General features: G+C 45.2%; 2 long non-coding RNA genes across 2 annotated transcripts in view; both read left to right on the forward strand.

Annotated features, from left to right (window-relative positions):
* Window positions 1-16,582, forward strand: part of LOC145524367 (uncharacterized) — a 134,739-nt gene that overhangs the window by 7,570 nt on the left and 110,587 nt on the right. The gene's annotated exons all lie outside the window — the stretch shown is intronic.
* Window positions 4,366-9,889, forward strand: LOC145524373 (uncharacterized). The gene is made up of 3 exons (XR_014067447.1): window positions 4,366-4,416; window positions 4,846-5,184; window positions 5,771-9,889. It is a non-coding gene; the product is annotated as an uncharacterized LOC145524373 (long non-coding RNA).

The raw sequence follows: 16,582 nt of genomic DNA on the forward strand, positions 1-16,582 counted from the left end.
AGCGCGGCCCGGCCCCCAAGCAGAGCGCTGGAGCATGAATGCTGGATGTCAGCTGCTCCTCTCTGCAGCCCGCGCCCTCTTGGGCCCCTTCTCCCAGCCCCTGTGTGTCTTTCACCTGCTCCAGAGATTGGAGTCCCATCCCCAGCACTCTTTCATGTCCTGCAACAGCTCTGCCCCTAGCACCGCCATCATCTGTGCCCCCCACCCCCAGGATGCTCGCCAGTTCTTGCCCAACTGGGGTCTTGCTTTCAGCCTTCATCCTTTGCCTCTCTCCCTCACCCTTCTACTCCTGGGACCCAAGGGAGGCCAGCAGCCATATCTGGGGTCTCAGTCCCCCTCCCTTGCTCTTTCACCGGCCCCAGCTGGGCCCTGTATGGAGGCGGACCAGCCGTGTAGGTAAGTACCAGGCAGATGGGACCAGGCGCACCCGCGGTTCTCTAAGAGACCCTGGCATAGGAGATGCTTGGAGAAGATGGACTCAGGATGTCAGCGGGGAGCTTCTCCTGCCCTGGGCAGCCGTAGGTCCAGCCCTGGCACGGAGGAGCCAAGCTCTGGAGTTCCTCTCCGTGGCAGGTCCTGTGGCCTTACTTACTCTTAAGCGATCCACACTTAGATACTTAGGCGTCCCTGGAACGCTCTGAAAACGAAGTCTGACTTCCAAGCAGGAAATCAGGAGCTCCGGGATGGTTGAGCTCTTGCCTGCGCGCAAGCAGGTGGGCATCCCGTCGAGGGTGGGCGGCTTGGGGGTGGGGTAGGGGAGAAGGGGCTTCTTGGGAGTGTGCTGGGGCCCCTGTCCTGTTTCTGGCCTGACTGCGGCCACCTGTCATTTGCCTATTTCCTGGGCATTCTGTCTGAAAGGAAAGGAACACGAAGTCACTTATTCTGGGTTTGTTGGTGGAGATTTTGGAGATGGCAGGCCTTCCGACACGCTGTGGGATTGGTCGGAACTGAGGGGCCGAGAAGGAAGGAACCGGATTCGCAGATTCGGGGAAGGAGGCAGACTCGCGCTGCCTCTCCCTGGAGCGGCGAGTTCTCTGTGCTTTGCTGGGTGCGCAGACCCTGCAGCGCCCCCAGCGCCCCCGCTAGGCCCACAGGTGCTGGGGAGCCGAGGTTTCGGCAGAAGAGGGGAAGTCAGCTGGTGGAACAAAAGCAAAAGCCATCTATTGACCCACTGCTCCAGGCAATTATTGTTGTAAAGGAATACCTCCTGCCAAATAAAGGACCTCCAGGATTGAGAATTTTGAAAAAAAAATTACAAAATTCACAAATCTTTTTCTTAAAAACGTCAAGGATGAAAATTCCTACCCATTATTCTTGGAGGAGTTAACAGTTTGTGCTTTTCTTCCCAGATCCTACCAGGAGCATCCACAAGCATATATGCATAGTTGATATTTTGCAAAAATGGAATGAAACTGTACAAACTCTTTGTAATTTACTCCCCTGCCAAAATTATAATCAAGAATGTTAATGAAGTATGGTCTGTAAAAATGCTGAATTGCTGTACACTTGAAACTAATATAATATTGTAAATCAACTATACCTTGATAACAAAATTATATTGAGAACGGCCTTCCATGTTGGGACATAGGGGTGGACCTCATTCTAGACTGGCTGACTGAAGAGGAGTCTATGGTCTGGAGGTACCACTGTTCAGTGATTGGCCAGTGAGTGATACTGGTTGAAGAGACAGTTCTGGGGCTTAGAAGGGTTCCCAGAGCCCTGCAGGACATGCAGAGCAGTTTCAGTTCATTGTAATCACAGATGCTGAAATGATGCCTCTTGGTCCCAGGGAGGATAAGGTCCTCTGTGGAGCCTTCCCAGAGACTGCTACCATCTGGGTCAGGTGAGGCTCTATCTCCTTGTTCCCAGATCCTGCATAGCACCACCCCAACTTTTCCCCAGCAAACAGGGGCTGGTATTTATAATCACAACCCAGGGTGGAATTTTCCCAAGAGTTGGAAGGTGAGATGGGGATCCTCCGTGTGTCCTTGAATTCACAAAGGTCAAAAGTCTATGGGGGAGTAAAGTATTGAACCGTTGTTATTGTTCAGTTGCTAAATCGTGTCTGACTCTTTGCGACCCCATGGACTACAGCATGCCCCATCATTTAATATCTCCTGGAGTTTGCTCACATTCTTGTCCACTGAGTCAATGATGCTATCTAACCATCTTATCCTCTGCTGCCCCTTTCTCCTTTTGCCTTCAATCTTTCCCAGGATCAGAGTCTTTTCCAATGAGTTAGCTCTTCGCATCAGGTGGCCAAAGTATTGGAGCTCCAGCTTCAGCATCAGTCCTTCCAATGAATATTCAGAGTTGATTTCCTTTAGGATTAACTGGTTTGATCTCCTTGCAGTTCAAGGGACTCTCAAGAATCTTCTCCAGTACATAGTTAGAAAGCATCAATTCTTTGCTGCACAGCCTTCTTTATGGTCCAACTCTCACATCCATACATGACTACTGGAAAAACCATAGCTTTGACTACATGGATCTTTGTAAAGTATGAATACTTCACCTTATTTCACCACAGGTGAGGATTTAAGTCAGGATTTTGACACTGTAGAAGGGTTCATTGACAAAGGAGCTAATTACAAGGGTGAGGTATAAGGAAGTATGAGGAATGGTAGATGGTAGAAGAAGAGGATTCTGTGGATAGGAGGGTTGGGACGGTTTGCTGAAACTCCAAGAGGCAGAGTTGTTGAGAGACCACCTGTACAGGGGCATTGTCCTCAGTGGAAGACTAGAGTCAGCCCCAGGTGTCTCACAGATTGGGAGCCAGGGGAAAAGCAAGTTCACAAGAAACTAGAATGCTCCCTACACATGTCTGAGTGTCACCAAAGTGGTACATAGGTAGAAGCTGTATGAATTCAGCAGAGGAGCCATTCTCAAATAGCTTTGGTGATCATTCATGAATGAAGTTGCATTTGAGCCAGATTTTGGAAGAAGCCCAGGATCATAAGCAGTACAGACAGTGATGGTGGGAAAGCTTGTTATGGGTCGGAAAGAATGGTAGCAAAGGTAATGATGCAACAGGATAAAGCAATCCCATTTATATCTCATTGACCAGAATTAGGTGACATACCTTTATCTGCAAGGGGGTCTGGGAAGAAACCCTTTTCTATCTTTTATAATGAAAGATTTGCAATGATTATTGGCTTATCTAGCCCACAGTGACTGTCCGAGTCCAGGGGTCAGCATCTCCTTAGGTCTTATTTCATATTCAAGGAAGAGATGAGATGGCACACATCATTTACTGGGTTCTGGAAAGAGGCAAACTGCAGCTTGGGGAGCATCTGCTCACTGAAGGTCCCCTGCAAGCCTGCTGGTGTTGTGATTCACCATTTACAAGCCATCAGCTACATCTCAGCATATCACTGAAGTTGATGTCTTTTTTAACAAATGCTCATAAAGTATTCATAAAGCTTGGAGACATGGAGGACATGAACATAGATGAAAAATAACGTAAAGATACTTGATTTAAAGGTTTCACTTTCCAGATAGTTGTGTGTTTTGTTTTGTTTTTTTAAAGCTGTCCATTTTTTCAGATGATGACAGTAGGGAGAGATAGAGTTACTGCTTTGTCTCAAACTCCTGGCCATTTTAAGGCAGTTCTACCAGCTTGGGTTTTCCTGATCTGCCTCTTTGGTGGGGACCCTAGGCAGCTATTGGCATTTACCACTGTGTATCTAGATAGCCTTCCCGGAGGGCTGGGGCTACTGTGTCTGTCTGCTGTGTGTTCTCCTTGCAGCTTAGGGTGTCAGAACCTTGAGTCCTCTGGAAAGAAACCTCCAAAGTCAATACCCATCCTTACGGAGGCATAGTCATGCTGGGTGTGGACTTAAAAAATATTCACAACCTGAAAGTTGAGAAATATGTTTTATTCAATGGGAATTTTTGAACTTCAAGCTCAGGAGGCAGCATCTCAAGTAACCCTGAAAAAGCTGATCTGAGGGGGTGAGGGGAAGAACCAGATTATACAGAAGTTTTGCAACAAAAGGCAGGTGGTCTGAACATCAAAAAATTATACTTAAAGAAAACCAGATATTCCAAGTTAAGGAATTTAGTTCTTTTCTCTGTATGCAAAAATGCAAGATTCTGGGCTCACTGAAATCATTCCTTTGATAGGCACCTCATCTACCTGAGGCCACTATCTTGTGTTTTCACATCCTGAGTTTCCTCAGGGTTCACCATAGGGAGTGGCTGTGGTTTGATGGCTGATAGATGGCGGGTATTATTTCCTTCCTGAGTTCCCTCAGGGCTCACCAGCTCACCATCCCTGGTGGCTGCAATTGCTGATGATTGTGACATCCTTTGTTTATTGATGTGGCAGGAAATGCTCTATTTTTCACTGGATCATGCTAGAACCTCAGCACGCCCAGGATTTTGTGGCTAAGTCTGCAGCGGAGCAGACCATGGAGGGTATGTGTATTCCAGAAATCCAAGTTCTATGAATTCTCTTGAACTCTTGTAACACAGTACCACCAACTGAGCAGCTTAAACAACAGACATTTACTGTCTCACGGACTTCCCAGGTGGTGCAGTGGTAAAGAATCTGCCTGCCGATGTGGGAGATGCAAGATTTGATCCCTGGGTTGGGAAGATCCCCTGGAGAAGGAAATGGCTACTGACTCCAGTATTCTTGCTTGGAGAATCCCATGAACAGAGGAGCCTGGCTGGCTATAGTCCATGGGGCCCCAAAGAGTCAGACATGACTTAGTGACTGAGCATGGACATGAGAAATTTGCTGTCTCACAGTTCTGGAGGTTGGCAGTCTGAAATCAAGGTGTCAGTGGGGTTGGGTCCTTCTGAGAGTCACGAGGAAGAATCCGTTCTCTGTTTTTTTGCCAGAGCCAGCTCACTGGAAAAGACTCTGATGCTGGGAAAGATTGAAGGCAGGCAGAGAAGGGGATGACAGAGGACAAGATGGTTGGATGGCATCACCGACTCAATGAGCACGAGTTTGAGCGAGCTCTGGGAGATGGTGAAGTGCAGGGAAGTCTGCTGTGCTGCAGTCCATGGGGTCCCTAAGAGTTGGACACGACTGAGCGACTGAACAACAGCAGCAACAAATGGGAGCTCCATGGGGGCAGAGGCCGTATCTGCTTTATTCAGCAGCATATCAGAGTCTGGCCCCTCGCAAGCATGGCTGAGAATGATTTTCTCTAACCTGCACTGCTGTGCCTGGAGGCAAGTACAGCAGGCGTTATCCTCATTTGTGGAGAGGGCAAGGGAACTGACTTACTTTGTCCCATCACAAGGGGTGGGGAGCCTGGGGTTCAGATCCAGATTCCCTGCTTCCAAGTCAGGGCATCACCCACCGCACCACAGTGCCCTTAGGGTTTAGAAGGTCTGGTGGGGGATCACTCCTTCCTTGGCCTCTGCTTTCAGCCAGCGCTTCTCAGAATCACTCTCCAGCCCTTAGGAAACAAAGGGGCCCGGTCCCAACTTGAGACTTACTATATCGGATCCTCTTGGGGTGGGATTGTATATTTAAAAATAGTGTCCGGGAATCAATTCAAGAAAAGTGTTGCTATAGTAGATGTGTTAGAAAGAAAAAGCTTTGCTAGCAAACACATCGCTCTGTGGTTGAACTGAAATTTATAGTCAATTAGCCGAGATCAGTAAGGACACTTCTCAAGTGACTTGAATGTGTAAAGTACTGTCCTCTTTGATTATTTTCTCTTTTTTTTAATACTTAAAAAAATATTTTGTCAAAAAACAAAAATATTTTGTTCATTGTGCATGGCATGTGGGATACTCGTTCCCCGTTCAGAGATGGAAGCCATACCCTCTGCGCTGGCAGCTCGGAGTCTTAACCACTGGACCAGCAGGGAATTTCTTCCTTTGATTATTTTCTTCATCCAGCATCTAGCAAGAAATGAGAACTCTACCAAGGTGAGGGTATCCCCACAGGGGCCATGTTCTCTCCAGGTCCTAAGGGGCATTTGGTGGGCTTGGGGAGGTGCCCACAGTGGGCAATCAGGTCCTGCCACCCTTGGTATGCCAAGCAGCGGGCATGGTGGCAGCCATTCCTTTTGAGAGATTTCTACTCTGCCAAGCTCACACATCTCCAGCATCCACTGAAGCTGGTGTTGCTCTCTCAGCTTTACAGGTGAAGAAGCTAAAGCTCAGAGAAGTCGTTTATCCAAAGTCAGTGAATGGCACCAGAATTGAATCCATATCTGTCTGGGTCCAAGCCTGTTCCTCTCACACTGTCCTACCCCACACAAGTGACATCATAATGACAAATAGCAACAATAATAGTAATAAGTGTGACTACATTTTACGGAAAGTTGGCTACAGGCCAGGTAGCCTAGAATTTTATAGCTCAATAGTAACGCTGTGTGTAGAAACTATGATGATCCCTACCTCCTAATGGAAGGAGCTACAAAGTGTTTGCAATCTATGCACACTACATTTTATAGGTTGGGAAAGTAAGTCACGGGGAGACAAGGTGGCTTGTCCAATACCACATGACTTGTCAGTCACAAAGTTGAGACACACTCAGGCAGACTGCGCTAGAGCCTGGGCTCCTTCCTCACTAAATTGTGCTTTCTCTCAAGAAGCAGGGTTTCAGAATTGAAAGAGACACATGTACCCCAGTGTTCATTGCAACACTGTTTACAATAGCTTGGTCATGAAAGCAACCCAGATGTCCACTGGCAGACGAATGGATAAGGAAGTTGTGGTACATATACACAATGGAATATTACTTAGCTGTAAAAAAAGAACACATTTGAGTCAGATTTAATGAGGTGGATGAAACTGGAGCCTATTATACAAAGTGAAGTAAGTCAGAAAGAGAAACACCAATACAGTATATTAACACATATATACAGAATTTAGAAAGACAGTAACGATGACACTATATGCAAGACAGCAAAGGAGACACGGATGTAAAGAACAGACTTTTGGACTCTGTGGGAGAAGGTGAGGGTGGGATGATTTGAGAGAAAAGCATTGAAACTTGTATATTACCATATATAAAATAGATGACCAGCACAAGTTCGATGCATGAAGCAGGGTACTCAAAGTGGGTGCTCTGGGACAACCCAGAGGGATGGGGTGGGGAGGGAGGTGGGAGGGGGGTTCAGGATGGTGAGACACATGTACACCCATGGCTGATTCATGTATAGCAAAAACCACCACGCAATATTGTAAAGGAATTAGCCTCCAATTAAAATAAATAAATTAAAAAAAAAGAAGCAGGGTTTCCCAACACAGTAATAGGATGAACATGCTCTCTCTGCCCCCATTGCTCTGTGTTTGTGGTATTCTATTTTTTAAATTTTTATTGGAACATAGTTGATTTACAATATTGTCTTAGTTTCAGATAAACAGCAAAGTGAATCAGTTATACACATACATATGCCCACTCTTTAAGATTCTTTCCTCATATAGGTCATTATAGAGTTATTTTTTTTTCAAGATTATTTATTTAGTTTTTAAAATTGCTTTTGGCTGTGGCGGGTCTTCATTGCTGCCTGCGGCTTTCTCTAGTTGCAAGAAGAGTGAGAGGTACTCCTCATTGTGTGTGCGGGCTTCCCATCGTGGTGGCTTCTCTTGTTGTGCAGCACAGGCTCTAGGCACGTGGGCTTCAGTGGTTGCGGCTCGAGGCCTCTAGAGCACAGGCTCAGTACTTGTGGCCCGTGGGCACGGGCCATGTTGCTCTGTGGCATGTGGGATCTTCCCAGACCAGGGATCTAACCTGTGTCCCCTGCAATGCAAGGCAGATTCTCAACAACTGGATCATCAAGGAACCCCATTACCGAGTACTGAGTTCTTTGTGCTATACAGTAGGCTATTATTAGTTATCTCTTTTATACATAGTAGTATGTATGTGTCAGTCTCAATCTCCCAATTTATCCTTCCCTCACTTTCCCCCTGAAAACCATAAGTTGGTTTCCTACACCTGTGACTCTGTTTCTGTTTTGTAAATAAGTTCATTTGTACTGTTGTTTTTAGATTCCACTGGAAGTGATATCACATGATATCTCTTTCTCTGTCTGATTTACTTCATTCAGTATGATAATCTCTGAAAGTGTATTTGCTCAGTCCTGTGCAACTCTTTGCAACCCCATGGACTATAGCCTGACAGGCTCCTCTGTCCAAGGGGATTCTCCAGGGAAGAATACTGGAGTGGGTTGCCATGCCCTTCTGCAGGGGATCTTCCTGACACAGGGGTTGAACCTGGGTCTCTGCATTGTGGGCAGATTCTTTACCATCTGAGCCACCAGGGAAGCCCTGGTGATGATAATCTCTAGGTCCATTCGTGTTGCTGCAAGTGTGAGATATTCTTTGTCATTCAGATAACTTGTTCTCCTGTTGTGGAGAGGCTGGCTTTGAGACAAAGTCCAAACCCATGGTGAGTCTTCCAAGCAAGCTCATGTCCTCTTTGGATGCTGACCGAGTGAGGTCTGAAATCTTATCATTGGATAGAATTCCCTTTTTCTCTCCCTCCCTGCCTTCCTTTCTCCTCCCCTGCCTGCAAACACTCATTGCCCATATCTTTGTTCTTTGGATGCTGGTGGTTTGCCGCTTGGATACAAGCCTGGAGGATGCTTTGGCTGCTTGAATGAGGACCCTACTAAATACACAGGCACAAAAGCAACTTGCCAGGCCATTACTACTCAGATGCTCATTACAATAATCGAGAGATAATGACACTCTGAGACTATCGCTGAAGCCTGAATAGAGATCAGCCTGCCTAGATTAAGAGAGGAAAGATTGTGGCAAGAGAGTATTTGTCCATTTCTCATGCTTATTGTTAAGGCAGTTTAGAGCTGTGTCTTAATGAATCCATCCAGTAAGGGTGATTTGGTTTTGAGTGCATTTCATACTCACAAAGCATACTCATCACCCATTCCCCCTGGTTAGCACACCTCCTCAGAGAATAGCAGCTCTTTCAACCACAAACCAGATTCAGCGAACAGGCCAGGTCCCTGATCCCCACAGCTGATGAAAGAGACCCTAAGGGGGGCAGGCATAGCCTTATGCCACAAGGTGTGCTGAGTCCCTTCAGTCCTGTCCGACTCTTTGGGACCCTATGGACTGTAGCCCGCCAGGCTCCTCTGCCCGAGGGATTCTCCAGGCAAGAACACTGGAGTGGATTGCCGTTTCCTTCTGCGGGCGATCTTCCTGACCCAGGGATGGAACCCGTGTCTCCTGCGTCTCCTGAATTGGCAGTCTGGTTCTTTACCACTAGCGCCTCCTGGGAAGGTCTCTATATTTGATTGCAGTCTGTCACTCCTGGACGGTCCAAGAAACGCCCACATGACAGAACCCTGGCTATAGCTGTACCAGCTGTGACTTGGAAAAAAATTGAGAACTGCCCACTGACAGGTGGCGCTGCAAAATCAAACACTCTGTTCTAGTGGGTGAGAGACCCTGAAACACACGTGGGGTCCAAGACCATTAGAAGGACCCCCAGGGCAGCATCTGGTCTGATCTCTGCACCTAACACTTAGGTGACTAAAGTTCAGAAAGGGTGTGGGGCTTTTCCCAGACCACACAGCCTGTGCTGGTGGCACAGTAGGGATACACTTCAGTAATTTTGTTTCAACTTTGTTAAAAAGTTTTTTTTTTTTTCTGATTTTACAAATAATACAAAAATCTTATTGCTAAAACAAATACATAAAAGTATAAGGAAGAAATGAAAAATGTTAGTGATTTCTTAAATTCTGCAATGTCACTGAATTTATGCAGAATCAGACTCATTAAGAATAAAGTGGCTGGCACTTCCCTGGTGGTCCAGTGGTTAAGACTCCATGTTCCCAGTGTAGGGAGGCTGGGTTTGATCCCTGGTCGGGGAACTAAGATCCCACATACTGCAACTAAAGACCCCAAATGCCTCAACAAAAACTCGGTGCATAAAAAAAATAAAAAGTAAAAATAGAATAAAGTAACTAATGGGAATAAAATGACTGTCAGGCAATTGAATGACTGGCAGGCAATTGAATAGTTAATATCCATTGATTGATAGGTTTTCTTTTTTTATAGAATTTATTGAAAACACCTATCTACTCACCCAGCTTTTACAATGACAGCAGATCAGTTGGAATTAGTTCCAGGTAAAGCTTATTTACAGATGCTCCTTGGTGGCTCAGATGAAGAATCTACCTTGTTCAATCCCTGGGTCGGCAAGATTCCCTAGAGAAGGGAATGGTTACCCACTCCAGTATTCTTGCCTGGAGAATTCCATGGACAGAGGAGCCTGGTGGGCTAGTCCATGAGTTCACAAAGAGGTGGACACAACTGAGCAACTAATGCCCAGATGTTGATATATGTCCCATGTACTATTTGGACCACTGTGGAGCCCTTCGCTGTAGGGTTCTGGGAGGTGTACAGAAATGTCAGGGCATAGAAAGACTCACATATGTTGAGTTCTCACTATGCAAGGGTTCCTCTGAAGTGTTTGCTGTTAATTCTTATCTTTACAATAAACTTTGAAAGGTGGGTATACGTGGATGTGTTTGCATAGATTGAATATTTGTGTTTCCCTCCCCGATTCATATATGGAAATCCAGTCCCCAATGTGATAGTATTTGGAGACTGGACCTTTGGGGTATAATTAGATATTGATGGTGGCATGTGTGCTAAGTCACTTCAGCTGTGTTCGACTCTTTGTGACTCCATGGATTGTAGCCCGCCAGGCTCTTCTGTCCATGAGATTCTCCAGGCAAGAATATTGGAGTGGAAATAGCAGCCGTTTCCTCCTCCAGGGGATCTTCCCAATCCAGGGATCGAACTTGAGTCTCCTTCGGCTCCTGCATTGCAGGTGCATTCTTTCCCGTCTGAGCCACCAGGGAAGTGGAGCCCTCATGAATGGGATTAGTGCCCTTAGAGAGATCTCTTTCCCCTTCTGCCCTGTGAGAAGATGACCATCTATGAATCATGGCTCACCAAATATGCCAGCCCCTTGATCTTGGACTTCCCAGCCTCCAGAACTGTGAGGAAAAAATTGTGTTGTTTATAAGACACCTATGACATTTGGTTATAGAAAAATGAATGGGCTAAGACAGCATTTGGCATAGTCAATAAAGCAGAAATAGATGTTTTTCTGGAACTCTCTTGCTTTTTCGATGATCCAACGGATGTTGGCAATCTGATCTCTGGTTCCCCTGCCTTTTCTAAAACCAGCTTGAACATCTGGAAGTTCACAGTTCACATATTGTTGAAGCCTGGCTTGAAGAATTTTGAGCATCACTTTACTAGCGTGTGAGATGAGTGCAATTGTGTGGTAGTTTGAGCATTCTTTGACTTTGCCTTTCTTTGGGATTGGAATGAGAACTGACCTTTTCCAGTCCTGTGGCTACTGCTGAGTTTCCCAAATTTGTTGGCATATTAGTGCAGCACTTTCACAGCATCATCTTCTAGGATTTGAAATAGCTCAACTGGAATTCCATCACCTCCACTAGCTTTGTTCATAGTGATGTTTTCTAAGGCCCACTTGACTTCAATGTCAAGGATGTCTGGCTCTAGGTGAGTGATCACACCATCGTGATTATCTGGTTCATGAAGATCTTTTTTGTACCGTTCTGCATATTCTTGCCACCTCTTCTTAATATCTTCTGCTTCTGTTAGATCCATACCATTTCTGTCCTTTATCAAGCCCATCTTTGCATGAAATGTTCCCTTGGTATCTCTAATTTTCTTGAAGAGATCTCTAGTCTTTCCCATTCTATTGTTTTCCTCTATTTCTTTGCACTGATCTCTGAGGAAGGTTTCTTATCTCTCCTTGCTATTCTTTGGAACTCTGCATTCAAATGGGAATATCTTTCCTTTTCTCCTTTGCCTTTTGCTTCTCTTCATTTCACAGCTATTTTTAAGGCCTCCTGAGACAACCATTTTGCCTTTTTGCATTTCTTTTTCTTGGGGATGGTCTTGATCCCTGCCTCCTGTACAGTGTCATGAACCTCTGTCCATAGTTCTTCAGGCGCTCTGTCTATCAGATCTAATCCCTTGAATCTATCTCTCACTTCCACTGTATATGCATAAGGGATTTGATTTAGGTCATACCAAAATGGTCTAGTGGTTTTCCCTACTTTTTTCAATTTAAGTCTGAATTTTCCAATAAGGAATTCATGATCTGAGTCACAGTCAGCTCCCGGTCTTGTTTTTGCTGAAGATATAGAGCTTCTCCATCTTTGGCTGCAAAGAATATAATCAATCTGATTTTGGTATTGACTATCTGGTGATGTCCATGTGTAGAGGCTTCTCTTGTATTGTTGGAAGAGGGTGTTTGCTATGACCAGTGTGTTCTCTTGGCGAAACTCTATTAGCCTTTGCCCTGATTCATTCTGTACTCCAAGACCAAATTTGCCTGTTACTCCAGGAATCTCTTGACTTCCTACTTTTGCATTCCAGTCCCCTATAATGAAAAGGACATCTTTTTTGGGTGTTAGTTCTAGAAGATCTTGTCAGTCTTCATAGAACCATTCAACCTCAGCTTCTTCAGCATTACTGGTCAAAGCATAGACTTGGATTACTGTGATATTGAATGGTTTGCCTTGGATATGAACAGAGATCATTCTGTTGTTTTTGAGACTGCATCCAAGTACTGCATTTTGGACTCTTTTGTTGACTACAATGGCTAATCCATTTCTTTTAAGGGATTCTTGCCCACAGTAGTAGATATAATGATCATCTGAGTTAAATTCACCCATTTCAGTCCATTTTAGTTCACTGATTCCTAAAATATAGATGTTCACTCTTGCCATCTCCTGTTTGACCACTTCCAATTTGCCTTGATTCATGGACCTAACATTCCAGGTTCCAATGCAATATCGATCTTTACAGCATCAGACTTTACTTCCATCACCAGTCACATCCACAACTGGGTGCTGTTTTTGCTTTGGCTCTATCTCTTCACTCTTTCTGGAGTTATTTCTCCAAAGATCTCCAGTAGCATATTGGGCACCCACCGACCTGGAGAGTTCATCTTTCGGTGTCCTATCTTTTTGCCTTTTCATAGTGTTCATGGGGTTCTCAAGGCAAGAATACTGAAGTGATCTGCCGTTCCATTTTCCAGTGGACCACATTTTGTCAGAACTCTCCACCAAGACCTGTCCATCTTGGGTGGCCTTACACAGCATGGCTCATAGTTTCATTGAGTTAGACAAGGCTGTGGTCCATGTGATCAGATTGGTTAGTTTTCTGTGATTGTGGTTTTCAGTCTGTCTGCCCTCTGATGGAGAAGGATAAGAGGCTTATGGAAGCTTCCTGATGGGAGAGACTGACTGAGGGGGAAACTGGTTCTTGTTCTGATGGGAGGGGCCGTGCTCAGTAAATCTTTAATCCAATTTTCTGTTGATGGTTGGGGCTGTGTTCTCTCCCTGTTATTTACATGGGGCCAAACTATGGTGGAGGTAATGGCGACCTCCTTCAAAAGGTCCCATGCATGCACTGCTACACTCAGTGCCCAAAACTTGCAGCAGGCCATCGCCGACCCATGCCTCTGCTGGAGACTCCTGAACACTCATGGGCAAGTCTGGGTCAGTCTCTTGTGGGGTCACTGCTCCTTTCTCCTGGGTTCTGGTGCTCACAAGATTCTGTTTGTGCCCTACTTCTGCTTTATTGGCTATGCCAAAGCATTTGATTGTGTGGATCACAATAAACTGTGGAAAATTCTGAAAGAGATGGGAATACCAGACCACCTGACTTGCCTCTTGAGAAATCTGTATGCAGGTCAGGAAGCAACAGTTAGAACTGGACATGCAACAACACACTGGTTCCAAATAGGAAAAGGAATACGTCAAGGCTGTATATTGTCACCCTGCTTATTTAACTTATATACAGAGTACATCATGAGAAATGCTGGGCTGGATGAAGCACAAGCTGGAATCAAGATTGCCGGGAGAAATATCAATAACCTCAGATATGCAGATGACACCACACTTATGGCAGAAAATGAAGAACTAAAGAGCCTCTTGATGAAAGTGAAAGAGGAGAATGAAAAACTTGGCTTAAAACTCAACATTCAGAAAACTAAGATCATGGCATCTGGTCCCATCACTTCATGGCAAATAGATGAGGAAACAATGGAAACAGTGACAGATTTTATTTTGGGGGGCTCCAAAATCACTGCAGATGGTATCAGCAGTCATGAAATTAAAAGACGCTTGCTCCTTAGAAGAAAAGCTATGACCAACCTAGACAGCATATTAAAAAGCAGAGACATTATTTTGCCAACAAAGGTCCACCTAGCCAAAGCTATGTTTTTTCCAGTAGTCATGTATAGATGTGAGAGTTGGACTATAAAAAAAGCTGAGGGCCGAAGAACTGATGCTTTTGAACTGTGGTTCAAAAGAAGACCTGGAGAAGACTCTTGAGAGTCCCTTGGACTGCAAGAAGATCCAATCAGTCCATTCTAAAGGAAATCAGTCCTGAATATTCATTGGAAGGACCAATGCTGAAGCTGAAACTCCAATACTTTGGCCACCTGATGTGAAGAACTGACTCATTGGAAAAGACCATGATGGTGGGAAAGATTGAAGGCAGGAGAAGGTGACGACAGAGGATGAGATGGTTGGATGGCATTACTGACTCAATGCACATGAGTTTGAGTAAACACTGGGAGTTGGTGATGGACAGGGAAGCCTGGCATGCTGCGTTCCACGGGGTCGCAAAGAGTCGGACACGACTGAACGACTGAACTGAACTGAAGACAGCGTTCATTATGGAGAAATTTAGCTACCAAGAAGGGAGTTTAACTTGCCCAAGTGCTACAACAACAGCTCACAGTAGGAATAGTCTGGTTGGGGGCCTGGTGAGGTTAGGTGAATGCTACTTTCAATCTCTGTGTCCCTCAGCTCCAACCTAAAACTACGAGGAGAGGACATCTGATGGACATGGTTTTGTTCCCTGGTCAGAGAGAAGAAGGAACCTGAGTGCGGTTCTATCAGTCTGGAACCACAGAGAAAGCGGAAGTGAGAGTCCCCTCAGGAAGGAGGAGTGGAGACTGGTTAGTACAAAGGCTGATCTTGGAGATAGAAATCACGGGAACCTTCCTCATGTTAGTCAGTCTTTGGATGTGGGCTGTCACGGGAAGGAGGGATGATCGTGAATGAGTTGACCCTTTTCAAGTGAGGCAATCCCTGAGGGGGCTGGTACTATAATTTCTGACATCCAATCAGGCCATCTAATACTACTCCTGAGTCTACATATATTCTAACCTGGGGGCAACTTCACTTTCCATCCAGTCCAGTATACTGCCTGCGGCTCCATTCATACCTTACTGTTGTCTTTCAAGGCCATTACTAAGCAGGACTATGATGAAGTTACCATCTATTTTTAACTTGGACCAATGTATTGAGCTGATCCATTGATGCACACATGACCACAGGTGTGAGCTGCAGGAAAAGTGTTAATGTAACTGTGGCTGATGACATGGGGGTCTGGCTATTGCTCATGAAGCTTGGGCCCTCTGGCCCTGTTTGGCTCAAATCAAAATGTATCACTTTTATCTTGGTCATTTGGCCCAATTACCTCATTAGATCCAATTAGCATAATGTAATTGATAGTGAGCCAGCATGGTGTTTTGTTGGATGTTCATCTAATCAACCTTTGTGGACTATATTATGCTGGAAAGCAGGAGAGTTAATACAGTCCTGAGATAAGACTTTAAAAGCTACATTAAATGCAATCTGTTTCTGATTTTTTGCTGTGATAGGGGAGGAAAAGAATACATTTGCCTGATCAAAGACTGTATACCATATTAACCTTTTCTAGAAGACACCTTAAACAGCATTCAGTTCAGTTCAGTCACTCAGTCGTGTCTGACTCTTTGCAACCCCATGCACCGCTGCACACAAGGCCTCCCTGTCCATCACCAACTCCCGGAGTTTACCCAAACTCGTGTCCATTGAGTCCGTGATGCCAGCCAATCATCTCATCCTCTGTCGTCCCTTTCTCCTCCCGCCTTTAATCTTTCCCAGCATCAGGTCTTTTCAAACGAGTCAGTTCTTCCCACCAGGTGGCCAAAGTATTGCAGTTTCAGCTTCAACATCAGTCCTTCCAATGAACTCCCAGGACTGATCTCCTTTAGGATGGACTGGTTGGATCTCCTTGCTGTCCAAGGGACTCTCAAGAGTCTTCTCCAACACCACAGTTCAAAAGCATCAGTTCTTCGGCCCTCAGCTTTTTTTATAGTCCAACTCTCACATCCATACATGACCACTGGAAAAACCATAGCCTTGACTAGACGGACCTTTGTTGACAAAGTAATGTCTCTGCTTTTTAATATGCTGTCTAGGTTGGTCATAACTTTCCTTCCATGGAGTAAGTTCATGGCTGCAGTCACCATCTGCAGTGATTTTGGAGCCCCCCAAAAATAAAGTCAGCCACTATTTCCACTGTTTCCCCATCTATCTGCCATAAAGTGATGGGACTGGATGCCATTTTCTGAATGTTGAGCATTAAGCCAAGTTTTTCATTCTCCTCTTTCACTTTCATCAAGAGGCTCTTTAGTTCTTCTTCACTTTCTGCCATAAGGGTGGTGTCATCTGCATATCTGAGGTTATTGATATTTCTCCCGGCAATCTTGATTCCAGCTTGTGCTTCATCCAGCCCAGCATTTCTCATGATG

This window comes from Giraffa tippelskirchi, chromosome 2, assembly GCF_054371585.1.
Source record: "Giraffa tippelskirchi isolate mGirTip1 chromosome 2, T2T-mGirTip1v1.2.pri, whole genome shotgun sequence".
Taxonomy (NCBI): domain Eukaryota; kingdom Metazoa; phylum Chordata; class Mammalia; order Artiodactyla; family Giraffidae; genus Giraffa; species Giraffa tippelskirchi.